This window comes from Plodia interpunctella, chromosome 5, assembly GCF_027563975.2.
Source record: "Plodia interpunctella isolate USDA-ARS_2022_Savannah chromosome 5, ilPloInte3.2, whole genome shotgun sequence".
NCBI lineage: Eukaryota > Metazoa > Arthropoda > Insecta > Lepidoptera > Pyralidae > Plodia > Plodia interpunctella.
In genome coordinates this window covers 1,273,851-1,288,142 of record NC_071298.1, presented here as the reverse complement: position 1 = coordinate 1,288,142, position 14,292 = coordinate 1,273,851, and the positions used below count along the sequence as shown (strand labels likewise).

The 14,292-nt window shown below is 32.7% G+C and overlaps 1 long non-coding RNA gene across 1 annotated transcript; it reads left to right on the top strand.

Moving 5' to 3' along the window:
• The first annotated feature begins 8,083 nt into the window (after positions 1–8,083).
• On the top strand, positions 8,084–9,730 carry LOC128670206 (uncharacterized). The gene is made up of 2 exons (XR_008404739.1): positions 8,084–8,720; positions 9,302–9,730. It is a non-coding gene; the product is annotated as an uncharacterized LOC128670206 (long non-coding RNA).
• Positions 9,731–14,292: the final 4,562 nt, after the last annotated feature.

Genomic DNA, 14,292 nt, shown 5'->3' with positions numbered 1-14,292 from the left:
TAAATTTACCCGCCCTCAAAATCGAGCATATGATAGAAAAAACGGTGTCTAATGTCAGATTTAAACAAGTTAATGCATGCACAAGATCTCAGTGTTGCCACAGACATAAAAATACGTCCGGCGTTTCATACACAAAAAAAATGAAAAAAAAATCTAGGTTTTCTGGAAAAAGTGGGCAAAGTTGGCGTATTTCACGGTATCTGTCGAACCAAATCGGTCGGTACCAAATTTAATAACAATGATCAAGTCATTCTAATCAACGCGACAATGTGTTCAATATGGTGTTGTCACAAAGTAAATATGGCAAAATCGAAAGAAGGAAGGAAGGAAAGAAAGAAAGAAAGAAAGAAAGAAAGAAAGAAAGAAAGAAAGAAAGAAAGAAAGAAAGAAAGAAAGAAAGAAAGAAAGAAAGAAAGAAAGAAAGAAAGAAAGAAAGAAAGAAAGAAAGAAAGAAAGAAAGAAAGAAAGAAAGAAAGAAAGAAAGAAAGAAAGAAAACATTTATTTGCCAAAAACATGAGTACAAATAGTCAAAATGAATTAGACCTACACGTTTTACCGAATATAGGTATGCAAATATAATTAAATAAAGAGGAGCATGCTATCCACTACAAATCCAAAACAAAAAAAGAATTATAATGTACTTATACTAGCCCTAAATTCTATCCGAGTCTATCATTAAAGAAATCATTTAAAGTATAATAACATTTATCAGTTAATAAAGACTTGAGGTGCTTTATCGACTACTTAGTAACTGTTTCGAACTAATGGCAAGTCCAGTCCTCCAGTCTAGTATATTTTATAAGGGCTCATGATTTAAGGACTGTCCACCTCTGAAAGCGTCAGTAAAATATTCTTTTTAGACTCGCCTCGACGTTGCACGGGCATGTGAAACTTATAATACGGTCTCAGGCAATCGTAATACGGTTTCAAGAATGTGTGGTTTATTATGTCAATAATATGCCAAGTTTCTTCGCAAACTCATCTTGTATAGTTAGGTAAATACTGGGTATAAACACATCTGTATGTCTCAAGAAATTATTCTCAAATGAAAATCTGTTCGAAATTTAAAGCGATATAATTACAATTCTGTAGATCATAATGTAAGTTTATCAAGAATATCTGTAGGTGTTGGAGCCACTGCAGTTCAAGGACTTTATATTTATTATGCAGGGTTACTGTTATTAAACGCAAAAACTCCTAAATACTACTTGGGTACATCGATATACGACTCTTCGGGATTAGTTTTTTTTTTCTTATAAAAAAACATCAATCTAACTTGCGATTCTACACATCTTAACTCTATAACACGAGGCAGTAACAGTAGCGTTATGTAGCGGAATCGAACATAGAGTTAACTTTTTATAGAAACGATTTTAAAACAAAAAAAAAAATGAATTTTTTTGTATTTATTACGTTTAGACAAAAGTCGTAGAACAAAAGATGTTAGTCTCTATGCACCTTATGCGCCTTCGGAAGGTTATGCGTTAGATACCAGTAATCCAGCATTTATGTACATCCTTAGTAAGGATATTTTTCTATGCTATACAATCCGATTTTGACAAAATGATTCAGTACCATATATAAAAGGATAATATATAAAATTCGGTACCTATGGTCAGGTTTTTCAATCATTCATTATAATGGCTATAGAATTATTAGGTAGATACTACGTTACTAATTCCATGTTAAAGACATTGTTAACAATCGAAACTTAATATAAAATAGATTGATATATTTCCGCTTTTGCTATAACACGATCTTATTACTATACTTTTTATTCGCCCGTATATATACGTCCCTCTAATTCTACCAATAACCATCTTGTCACGTACGCACTATACACTATATTTCCTTCAGTTATAAAATGTATGTATTACCCCGTCATCCTAGCTAAGCGACAAAACTCGACACAAACTTATAACTTATTACATAGGCCACAAGTAAAGACATACACTCGATATTAAGTTTTATCACTTTAATTGTAGATTCGATTCTGGCAAGAAAATTTTTAATATCCAATCATTTAAAGATTTGCCATAAACATAAGAAGACATTGCAGCTTACATTCATACCTATATTTGATAAAAACAATAAAGAAAGATTGCATTTCTCGCTTGCCTAGGACATAGGGTCATATTTGGTTTGGCGACCACGTCCTACCTCTGGAGTGATGATAAATGTTTTTGATTGATGGTAGGCGCTGTGGGAATGTTAAAAGTTAAGTTATAGTGGCATTACACACGGCAGAAGTATCTATGTTACTCAAATTCAAATTCAAATTCAAATCATTTATTCAGAAATTAGACCTTCACAGGCACTTTTTCTCGTCAATCTTTATATTTATAGTTATTTCTCACAAGCTAAAAACTACTCTTAAGCTCTCCATGCATACATAAAAAATAGAAACAGTAAATCACGTCAATCGTCAACGTAAAATAAGGATAAACAAACACACTTGCCTATTTATATTAGTGTTGATGAATTATGTCAATAACTAAACAATAGTTCATAGTATACTATTCAAATTTAAATTTTTATTCAAGTTATTAGAATAATAAAAATCATTGATTGATTGATTGATATAAAAAAATTTGATTAAATCTACTGTCGATTATATAAATTCAGGTGAATAAGTGACAACTTCACGGAAGCCGCATGTCATCGCTTCCAATTTAAGATATTTGCGGATTTTGTATCACAATTTAAAACTGTAAAATTTAATAAGATATCCGACCAAGCGGAGCTGTGAATTAAACCTCGTCCACAAGGGAAGTGTTGAACGAGCTTCCAGTTTACATGTAGTCTGACAGAAAGTAAACATTAAAATTATTAATAATATGTTATTGTTTTGACACAATGATAAAAATGATTGTTAAAATCTGCATGACAGTGAATGAACACCCTGTTGTCTTGAGTCTTTTGTTAATAAGTGAGAAGCGAGCGGCTATTACTACCGATACGCAACTAACGACTTAAATTTTTATCAAATGGTTGTATTTGGATGCTCACACCAACAAATGTACATAGAGTAATCTTAAGTTTTTTTTTTCTCTGTAAATGAAATGTAAATTTCTTTGAGAAAATAAAGTTCTTTAACCATAAATCTCAATATATCGACAATATACTACTAGGTTCTTTTTATAAAAGTTCTTTGAAGCTTAGTGGCCTTGTGACCTACCCTGGCGGTCCCGGGTTCCAGCCCCGATCTGGTCAAGTTGGAAAATGATGTTTTCAGATGATCTTCTCAACATACACACTCGATAAGTAACTTTTTTATCACGCTGTACAGTGTACTGTTACCCCTGTCTTTATTTGTATTAACTGGAGGTTCTCAGAGCGTTTCGACCGCGGCCGCGCTGTCATTACGATCCGTCAATTTTCTTGAGAAAGGGAAGGAATCATTTTCCAAAATCATCAATCATTCATAAAATTGTCATTGCCATAGTACATATTAATTATTTTAAAGTCACATGGTATAACTGATTCTTGTCTTTCTTAAAATTTGAAAAATTGTAATAACAACGCGCAATGATATGTAAATTGGCAAGTAAAAGTTGTTTACAAATGACAACATGAAGAAATTTCTTTAAAAATAAATAGTACTTTAGACATATTTAGTTTTCCATTTGTAAGTTTCAATTGTGTGTGCATTTCAATAAATGAATGTTGCAACTTTACTATAATATTTGTTTATAAACTCTTTAATACAAAGTGAAGATACGTTCTTCTAGTACAAAGTAAATAATTTAACGCAAAAAGTAAGGTAGTTATATAATTTTCCATGTGCATTGTGACTACCCCTTAACAATTTCTCATATCCCCGGCCGTCGGCTGCTAAATGGATTTATATCTCAAAACCGTTTCCCATTAAAAACTTTGGTGTTGTTTCTTTGGAATGTGGGACCTATTGAGGAAGTTTAATTGAGATCTGCCATTTGTTTTGATTATAATGTACCTACAGAGTCGGTGCCATTAAATCTACATATCTACATACATACTATGTAATTAAATATAAACTATCCCACTTATTCACAAAAAAGTTAGCTAAGGTGTATTTTGTCACTATAGCACATTGCAAAATCTTTTGTTTTTGGATTTATTATGATTGACAAAACGAGACAAAACACATGTTAAGAAATAATATATTTATTTTGAATTAAAAACAGCTACTAAACGTATTATAATAAACTCATGTTTTTTGCATAAAAGTTATCTTTGCCTTTGAAAAACAAATTGCCAACTCGCACTAAGGCAATTGTAGCACGAAACGTAAACGCATTAAGCCAGGTGAAAAAGTGCGCAAGTTAGGTAATAAAATCCATTCTTCGAGCCATTCCGGACATAACATATAACAATTTGGAAAAGTCGCCATAATAGGGTTATGGCCAGGATTTTTGTAGGGGTTTATTTTCTGTTTTCATACAGTTCTTTATGCATATAGTAACCTAGTTAAGTGATATTACTTGTGATTAAGTATTCTTCTTAGTCGTTTCAAATTCAAATTCAAAATTCTTTATTCAATTTAGGATGATATACATCACTTATTGATGTCAAAAATTACTTAAACGAAGTCTACTGCCGGCTTCCAAAGCGCAGGTGAAGAAGAAGCGGCGCAACAAACTTCACCGCAGCCTTTTCTCCAAGAACGTCAATTAACAAATATAGTTCTTATACATATATTAAAAATTAGGAGGACGAATTTACATAATTATTAAAAATGTCAAAATTTGAATGAATAAATAAAATAAAAGTTGAATTTCCAATAAAATTATTGAAAATTGTCACACAATATATATATATATATATATAGTCGTATTCTTCATGGCTGAGGGCCGTCGTCATTACGTGTAATGAAACACACATCACGACTTTCTTGACACTGTTATAGTTTGCCATTGCTGTCTCCATTTCACACACAAGTTGATAATCGACCAGATTGCAGGTTTCCTCACGATGTTTTCCTTCACCAAACGCAATTGGTGGTCGATGAAAACTACTATACATGAGTCAGATTGGTATACAAACTCATTTGGCATCAGTAGGATTAGAACCTGAGACCATTCTGTTCAGAGGCCGAGAGTCTTAACCATTACATCACAAACGCCTCATGTAATTCAATCTGATTGCATTTAGCTTCAAATTCATCAGAGACAATATTCAAAAGTCCGCCCACGATGAGGAATAAAAGTAAACACCATCTTTTTTTACAAGTCTTATTATGTATCTTACCATGTATTTTAATACCAGCTCCACACTGTCGCCGAACGAGTGCTTTTATAGTGCTGACGTTGATGCTCACTGTGGACAATATTTGTTCTTTATATGTGAAATAAAATTTAAAAAAAAATAAAAAAATATATATCACCTGAGTTATCACAATGAAAAACAGCCATGTATACGGCAAAACTTGGGAAAACTGTTCGACGACAGTGTGAAGCCAGAATTTTTTTCAGCAATTCAATGTTTGACAACCTCAGTGGCGCAGTGGTAAGGTTCTTGCCACTGAATCGAGAGGTCCCGGGTTCGATCCCCGGTTGGGTCATGATGGAAAATGATCTTTTTCTGATTGGCCTGGGTCTTGGATGTATATCTTGGATCTATATGTATTTATTTTAAAATATAGTATCGTTGAGTTAGTATCCCATAACACAAGTCTCGAACTTACTTTGGGGCTAGCTCAATCTGTGTGATTTGTCCCAATATAATTATTTATTTATTTATTTACAATATAAATAGACTTTTTTAGTGATTTTCGATGTCGAGATAATTCAAAACCTAGAGCATGTCAATCACTCGCACGTGAGCGTTTTCCTCAGCCATTAAATGTCCGAGCTCAGGGTCCACTATCCCATTTTTTCATCTCGACTTCGTATCACTAATTGCAAAGCATTGGCATGCAATCAATCATTGATAACCTACGATTTGTTGAAGCCAAGTTGGTCTTAAAAATAAAATTAAGTTTGTTTAAATTAAAAAACGGAAGCATTTTCTCAAATGGTGTTCACGAATAAACATTGCCTCTATAACCCGCATTCACTCACATAAAGGCGAGATAGCAACCCTTCTCAGGGCTGCGTCTAATTTACTGAAAAGATAACGATCAAGGGCATCTTGGAGCAAGGGGTAGACGACAAGCGTGCGAACTTTATGATGGTTTAATAGACGTCATGGACATTGGTTGTTGAGAATCATAGGTAAATAAGAAAACTATTTTTTCTTTCTAATTTTATTGTAACGTAATTTGATGTTTTTTCATTTGCCAAGCGTACTTTAACTCCAAAGAAGCTTAAATTTTCTGTACTTGTATATAAACGCTTTTGAGATTAATTTAATAAAAAATATTTTAGTTATAATTCATATTGTACCTGCATACCTTAATTTATATAATTGTATAAAGCTAAGTACAATATGAACTCTGTCGGGTATAAGCAATTAAGCAAACAAAATTATACAGTAGATTGTCTAGCTTTTATTGCAAATTTCATACCTCAATGTAAAATTGAAACAATATTTTTCAATCAAAAAATGCTTTTCATGCACAGGCACTACTTGATGTAAAATTTTAAATTACATAATATTATTTATCAAAACCAAATTACGAAACGACTGAGACAAAAAAACACTGCTGAGAAGAAATCGACATCATTTAACAATGTTATCAAATTAATTGACATTTTTTTTCTGGTCAATCTTTCAAAAAGTTACTCAAGAAAAATAATGAAAAAATCTTTTAATTTGGACCACACGTCCAGAACGAAGCGACGTAGTTTAACCACAACGCCCATAATTGCCGTTCAGAAGTAAGATAGCGCCAAAAATACCGCAAATCTTTGCACTCTAATATAAATACTTACTATCTGCGGTTCAAGTAATCTACTTTATTGCCCGGCCAGAAAGGAATTCGTGATTTTACAGCTAATGGAGTTTGAGTTTCACACCATAAAGAAAAAAACTTTTTTCTTCATCTATGTCTAGGGTCAGATATAGTTGAAGCTGTGCACTGCCAACTGAAGTTAAGTTTAGAACATCCATAATTGGGTTTATAAAAAAAATAGAACACAACAAAATTCTATTTATTTCTATTTAGGTGGCCCAAAGTGGGCCTGCACTACCGTAAAGCTTTTAATAAGTTTTAACAAACATAATTCTGTTCATTGTTAGAAACTTAGATTTAGTTGGCACAGCATAGTATGGTTCAGCACTTCTGCTGAGTTCAGTCCTATTGCCGGACAGATGCCGTTGCGAATTAAAGAACATTCGATAGTTTGTATAAGAGTTTTTATTTACCATAATAAAAAACCAGCAATGTATGCCAAAACCGACAAATAGGACATATTTGTTATTTTTTATATTTGTCTCTCGCTGTTTTATACGAACGTACCTTTGTTAATAGATTGTCTAAACAGTGAAAACACCAAAATCCGTTGCGTCGTTTAAAATAAGAAAGCTTAGAAACAGACGATTTTGGTTTTATTGTACACTGGCTGCGCCCCGGGTCTTTGCTCCTGTGGGAATTATGGGATTAAAAATACAGCTTTCGGGATTTATAATAGAAGTATGATAGTGATGTGATGATAGTGTCTTTTTTATTTATTTAGCTAATGGTATGTTACTCAGAGACCTTCTTTGGCATTGACAGACAGATACACAGACACGTCAAATTTAATAGCTATCTGTTTCCGTTAGGGATCAAATACGTAAGATTATATTATAACAGTGGGTACCCACTTGTATCAGTAAATTGATACTTGATTAAATTTAGACAGTTAATACACTCGAATGTACAAAATTAGCTATGCTTGGAACGTTTTATGGAAAAAAAATATTTTAACGTGAAATACTATTATTAAATATGTTGGCTGTTGGTACGGCAATTATTATTAATATCGGACACCATTCTCCGCAATGGTAAGCAATTTTTATTATTTGGTTTGCTATTTTTTAAATAAAAAAACAAATATATTAGGACAAACTACACAGATTGAGCTAGCCCCAAAGTAAGTTCGAGACTTGTGTTATGGGATACTAACTCAACGATACTATATTTTATAACAAATATACATGTAGATAAACATCCAAAACCCGGGCCAATCAGAAAAAGATCTTTTTCCATCATGACCCGACCGGGGATCGAACCCGGGACCTGTCGGTTCAGAGGCAAGCAGTTTCCCACTGCGCCACCGAGGTCGTTAAAGTATTTAACGATCAGTTTCGAACTCAATGTCGTACATGTTGGCAAACTTCTGGCTCGGTAAAGATGTCGCTGCTTATGATCATGTAAATTTTCATTTCAAAAAACGAATTATGAAAATGTTAGTATTTTTTTCATCGGTTCCATTATTACCCTCAATAATTTTTGATTTTACGACAACGTTATTTGTAATTTAAGTGTTAAAAGATCCTTATCGACCTGAAAATTAAATTATAATGTGTTTTCTTTTTAACTGGGTGCTGTCACCACACCGAAGTTTATTTTATCACTATTTATCGTTTATTTAACGTATTATTTATTAATAGAATTCTAGTCACACTAACCTATTATAAGAACATTTCCATGACTAATCGCGTAAAGCATAACAATTTATTTATTGGCAAAGCAAAAAATCAAATGTCAATAGTTTATTTAAAGTTTTACCGCCATCACTCGCTTCGAAAATGTTGTTTAGAATTTCGTTTTTGTTAATAATTCTTAACTTTTACACAGCTTCTGCTTTTTTTGGTAAGTTAAATTTGAGATTATATAATACATACTTGTTTTTTTTTAAAGTATAATAGTAAATAATTACCCTATTAATAATAATTGGAAATAAACATACAGACAGAAAGACAGACAAGAACTATAAAAAACAACACAAAAATAGTCAACACAAAAAGAGAGCACTCAAAATTTGCGCAATAAAAAAATACCTTGTACCTATATTCGGTTCGCCAACTGGCTGACATACATCTAAGATTATTTACAGACAGAAAGAAACAACACAAAAATAGTCGATATAAAACTATTGGCTTGTTAAAGCTTTCATTTAGTTCCTCCTGTCCCATTTGTCTGTAATCAAATCTTGCAAGTTGGATTTCTCCTCCTTCCATTTGACCTACAGAGTTGAAATTTCTCACGTCGCTTCAGTTTCCATGACAATGCATCATTATGATAAGTGTGACCCGATAGTGCAGCCCGGATCGGCTACAAACGAAACACACTCCTCAAACGTTTACAGCACGAACATGGGAATTTTGGGAACTCTCCGTAAACAATAAAAGCTTGTGGCAAAAATTACATTTTTATTTTTGTTTATTTCACAGGCAAAATGGAAGAAAGTGAATGCGATATAAATGGGGGGCAGTGTTTATCTTTCTACTCGGGGCGGGGCTGTGAATATGGTCGCTTGAAATATTCCTGTTACGGCTTCGGGTCCTTCTGTTGTGTTTATGAATCGCGTTTTATGAAAAAAATATCCGTTTATCACGTGGTCCAAGACGACTAGATAGTATACCACGAATGAAGGCCCGGGGAAATATGAGAAACTATCAATAATATATAAGCCATATTGTTGTATACAGCGACAGTAGCGCCACGTCTGCGGGTCTTCTTACGTAATACGGATTTTATAAAAGCAAATGCGCTTGCGCGGATCTGCGCAAGATCATTGTTTAACTTATTATTGGGCTTGGAGTTCCAGAATACGCCTTAATACTTATAATTTTGCATAAATAGTGATGATATTTTATAAATTGTATTTTTTTTTATTCAGTGCACAAATTTTCACAATAAGCTAAGTAAGTAGAATACAACGATACTTACTGCCGTAAGAAAGAAACAATAAAAGAAGAATGAAAACATGTTCGACTTTCCATCTGCCAATTTGTATGGAAGACCAAATGGTTTTTGTAATTACTGACATCTTTCGATATTGACTCAGTTTCATCATAAATTTGAGAGCACTCAAAATTTACGCAATAAAAAAAATACCTTGTACCTATATTCGGTTCGCCAACTGGCTGACATATATATAAGATTATTGTATAAATATGTATACGATACGTTACCTGCATTCTAGAATCAGATCAAACAGAGCATACACGTTTTTGATCTGCTCTCAATCGCCATAGATTTTGTCTTTATTTATAAAAATGGAAATGAAATATTATTTCTTTGATTGTCCTAATTTCCTAACTAATCCTGTCCTGTCCTAACTAATATTAAAATTTAAAAGTATGTTTGTATGTTTATATTGATTTTTACATTTCTAAATTTAATTTGTCTAAGGTTTCATTTCATAATAATAAAGTATAGAGTAGGTACTCTGTAGTTCAGTTGAATTCCAAAATAACATATTCTTGAGATAGGTAGGTACCTGTCTCAAGAATTTAGAAAGTTTTTTGGGAATTCAACTAGCTTGCAGACGACTCAATTAATTTTATTTAATACCTGTAATTACACTTTTTGTAAAACTTATGGCGGATTTTTACATATTTGTAAGTTTTTGCATAGTTATTACATTATTAGATTTTTCTGATACTCACATTTCTGATGGTTTTGCGTGTACCTCTCAAAAACAATATAAGTAGCTCAAAATTTGAAATGCAAACCATTTTTCTCCACGTCAAATTTGATATTATATTGTAATTTCTCAAAAAGATGCAAACTTCTGACATTTCGAAATGCCCACTGCTGCTCAGATGAAATTAATTTTACTATGTGAATACATACGTATGTCGTTAACAATGTAATTCTTAAGTATGTTATACATTTTCGAAAGTTTAAACCTTATCATTGACAGGTATAATATTTATTTTTACAACCTCGGTGGCGCAGTGGTAAGGTTCTTGCCACTGAACCGAGAGGTCCCGGGTTCGATCCCCGGTCGGGTCATGATGGAAAATGATCTTTTTCTGATTGGCCCGGGTCTTGGATGTTTATTTATATATGTATTTATTATAAAATATAGTATCGTTGAGTTAGTATCCCATAACACAAGTCTCGAACTTACTTTGGGACTAGCTCAATCTGTGTGATTTGTCCCAATATATTTATTTATTTATTATTTATTTATTTTTTTTCAGATTATTACATTCCATTGTTTGGTGGAAGCTATTATTTGCGAATGGAAATTTATCACACGGATTATGGTTGCATCATCTGTTTCGTTAATGGCTTTGGTCCATTTTATAATATGGAAAGATAATGTATGAAATTTCTAGCAGCTAAAAGCCTTAGTTTTAATACTTTAAGTTAACTTAAGCTATCAAATGAGATATCATTTGATAGCTTAAGGCACTTACAGGTCTAATAATATCGATCGATAGATCCATATTATTAGATCTGTAAGGGCGTCGCTACTATTGAACAATTTGGAAGATTTGTTTCCAATATTGGATGTAAGAAATCAACATTCATTTTTGTTGTTAAAAAATCATGTTTTAAAAAGACTTAAGTTTTTATGTCGACAGATTTATGATAGATATATTTGAAGTCGTTAGCCTCTAGAACTACGGGTCCGAATTGAAAAATAATCATTAAATCTCTAGCAACAACTCCAACTTATAAGGTGACAGTAGTTCGGCAATATATTTTAGTACAAGACCAGGAATGTACTCTGAAATTATATTGCATATCATCATGCCATGTGCCATTAGATGACTGGTTGACTGAAACCATTGATCTGTCACTGATAAAGCAGTGTCCAAGAGGAAAACTTTCGATCGACCATTTTTTCGCCGATTTAGCTTAGCCTTGCAAATTCAGTTAACATGGAAAGTCCTTGTAATTTTATGGAATAATATAGAGCCTATATCCACCATGAGATTCCATTCTACATATTGGTGAAATAATTTTTGAAATCGGTGAATTACTTCCGCTGATTAATCTATACATAAAAACTTGCAATATTTTTTAAAAATTATTTGGTACTTTTTTAGATCTTAATGATTCGGATGGTATACACGAAGTGCTTCGCACTTCTTGTTGAATTAATTGGAGTTTATTTACTGTACCCACTGGGCAGACTGATCGAGGACATAACATTCTACAGTGGTACCCAACCGCATATTTTACAAAAGTGTTGCCTAAGAACCGTACCGTTTTTTGTTGGCGTAAGTTTTTGTGAAATTCGATATTCGTTCTATATCGATATTTACCCTACATGTGTCAAATCGTAACATTAAATTGTCAAAAAATCTAAAACTTTTTGTAAAAATCGATTTTAAAATACATGTTTGAGTTGACAACTGTTCTAGTATTCTTCTAATAATAACCAATTCTGTTAATACCATTTCTAAATATCACTTTTTCTGGTTTTGAGTACTTCTAATATCAAATTTAATTGATTTACATCTATAATGGTTTGCTTCGTGTCTATTGGCAACTGGTCTGTTCCTAATCATCACAGATTGTGGATGATGTCGGGGTTGTGATTTATAAATTGATCGTAAAGATATATCTATATCTAATAATACAATAAAAATACTTTATTAAGTATGTTTATGTTTTTTAGTACAAGATATATGACTTAAGTAAACTACGTTATGACAAATCAAGTCTTATTTATTTATGGTGTGTACCGGTCGTGATTCTTATTGCGGGGATGATTTACACTTTGTATGATATACTTTATCTGCAAGGACGGGTATGTTTACTGATTTAATTTTTATATGTATCACAATGAAGCGTTGCAGGTCCAGCGAAAAGTCCGAGATTTTTGCTTGCTTCCAGTGAAGAAGAACATCGAGAGAAAAACTGTTCACTGATATAATTTGAATAGTGTGTAAGCGCCATCGGCCATGCCACTTCTGAAAGTACACATTGGGGTTCGGTTTCCTACGTTTTCTCCATTTCTTAAGCTCTTCGGTATCATTAGTTGTCAGACCATTGGCACGCATATTATATTTGATGACTTCAAGCTAGCACTTCTTTGCCTCTTCTGCAAAAAACAGGCGGAAACAGGATAGCGAAACAGTAATTTGCTTGTATTCGCTTCATAAAATATCAAATATCTCATGATTATCTGAATCAACAAGTTGGACAAACTATATAAATTTAAGCGTTAGTTAACGTAGTAGTAACGTGGTAAATAAAAAAGGATCCGTTTTTTTGGTAAAAGGATCTGTGTTTGAAGCAGTATTATTATTTCTGTCATTTTAAATTTCGTTGTTACAGATATAAGATTTTTTTTCATCGCAAGTAGTTTACTATTTATAATTGTATCAGAAACAAAACTGTATGTTTATCAAATTAAACATTTATATGTACGTCGGTACTCAAATTGCACAGCATTTTTATTCATATTAAAATATTTTTCAGAGTTCTCGGAGACCAGCGGATTATAATAAAAGGCAATGTCGAAATTTTTTTAAATGACATGAAGTAATTAGCTCCTAATATAATTTTTATATCTACGGTCGGCTGCAAAAGTACACTCATATATCTGAACCTTATTTCTTCGGAATATGGATCAAAAGACTATATATCTATAGACTGATACATCGAGGATTATATCTGCAAGTCTGTTTTTAACCCTCTCCAACTGAAGTAGTCCCATGACACTTTTTCGTTATCCATCCATTCGTTTTATACCAACTCAGTTGCTTATAAATAAAACAGCATAATTATACGATAGGCTACCACGGTCCATTAGAAGTTTACCTCAAGTCAGGACGAAGGCCTCTCATATACCATAGGTTTCTATCTGCCATTTGTTGCCAATCACGCTCAATTTTGTTTAGATCGTCCCGCTATCTCACTTCAATAATATTGTGAAATTCTCGGTGTTCAATGGCTATATTTAAAACCAAACTTTTGACTGTACCTATACTACTTACATTGAGTACAAAGATCGAGTTGGTACATTTATGACCCATAAATGGATTGAGATTCTAGATATCTTTAACTAGCAAATGCATAATTTTAATTTTGTAATCAGTTAAGTTTCTAAAAACCACATGAAATATCAACATTCTAAAAATTTTTATGCGAGCTTTAGATATTGGACGAACACCGTCGTGAACGCACTACGAAATCACAAATATGAGTAGAGTAACATTTTACTATTTTTCAAAAATGTCTTTCTGTTCCAGTATATTGGATCCCAGGCTGAGCGCGAACTGGGCAGATATATTCTCAGCAGAGACGAGTGTGACCTCGTGCATTTGGACCTCAAATATGAAAGCTTCAGGCGGTCCACCAATGTTCCATATCTCTATTATGAGAGTGATAAGAACCAATTGTAATGGGAGTTAATCTTCCAAGTGTACTCAAGAGTTGAGATTCTTAATTAAACTCCGCTTGCTAAGTCCAT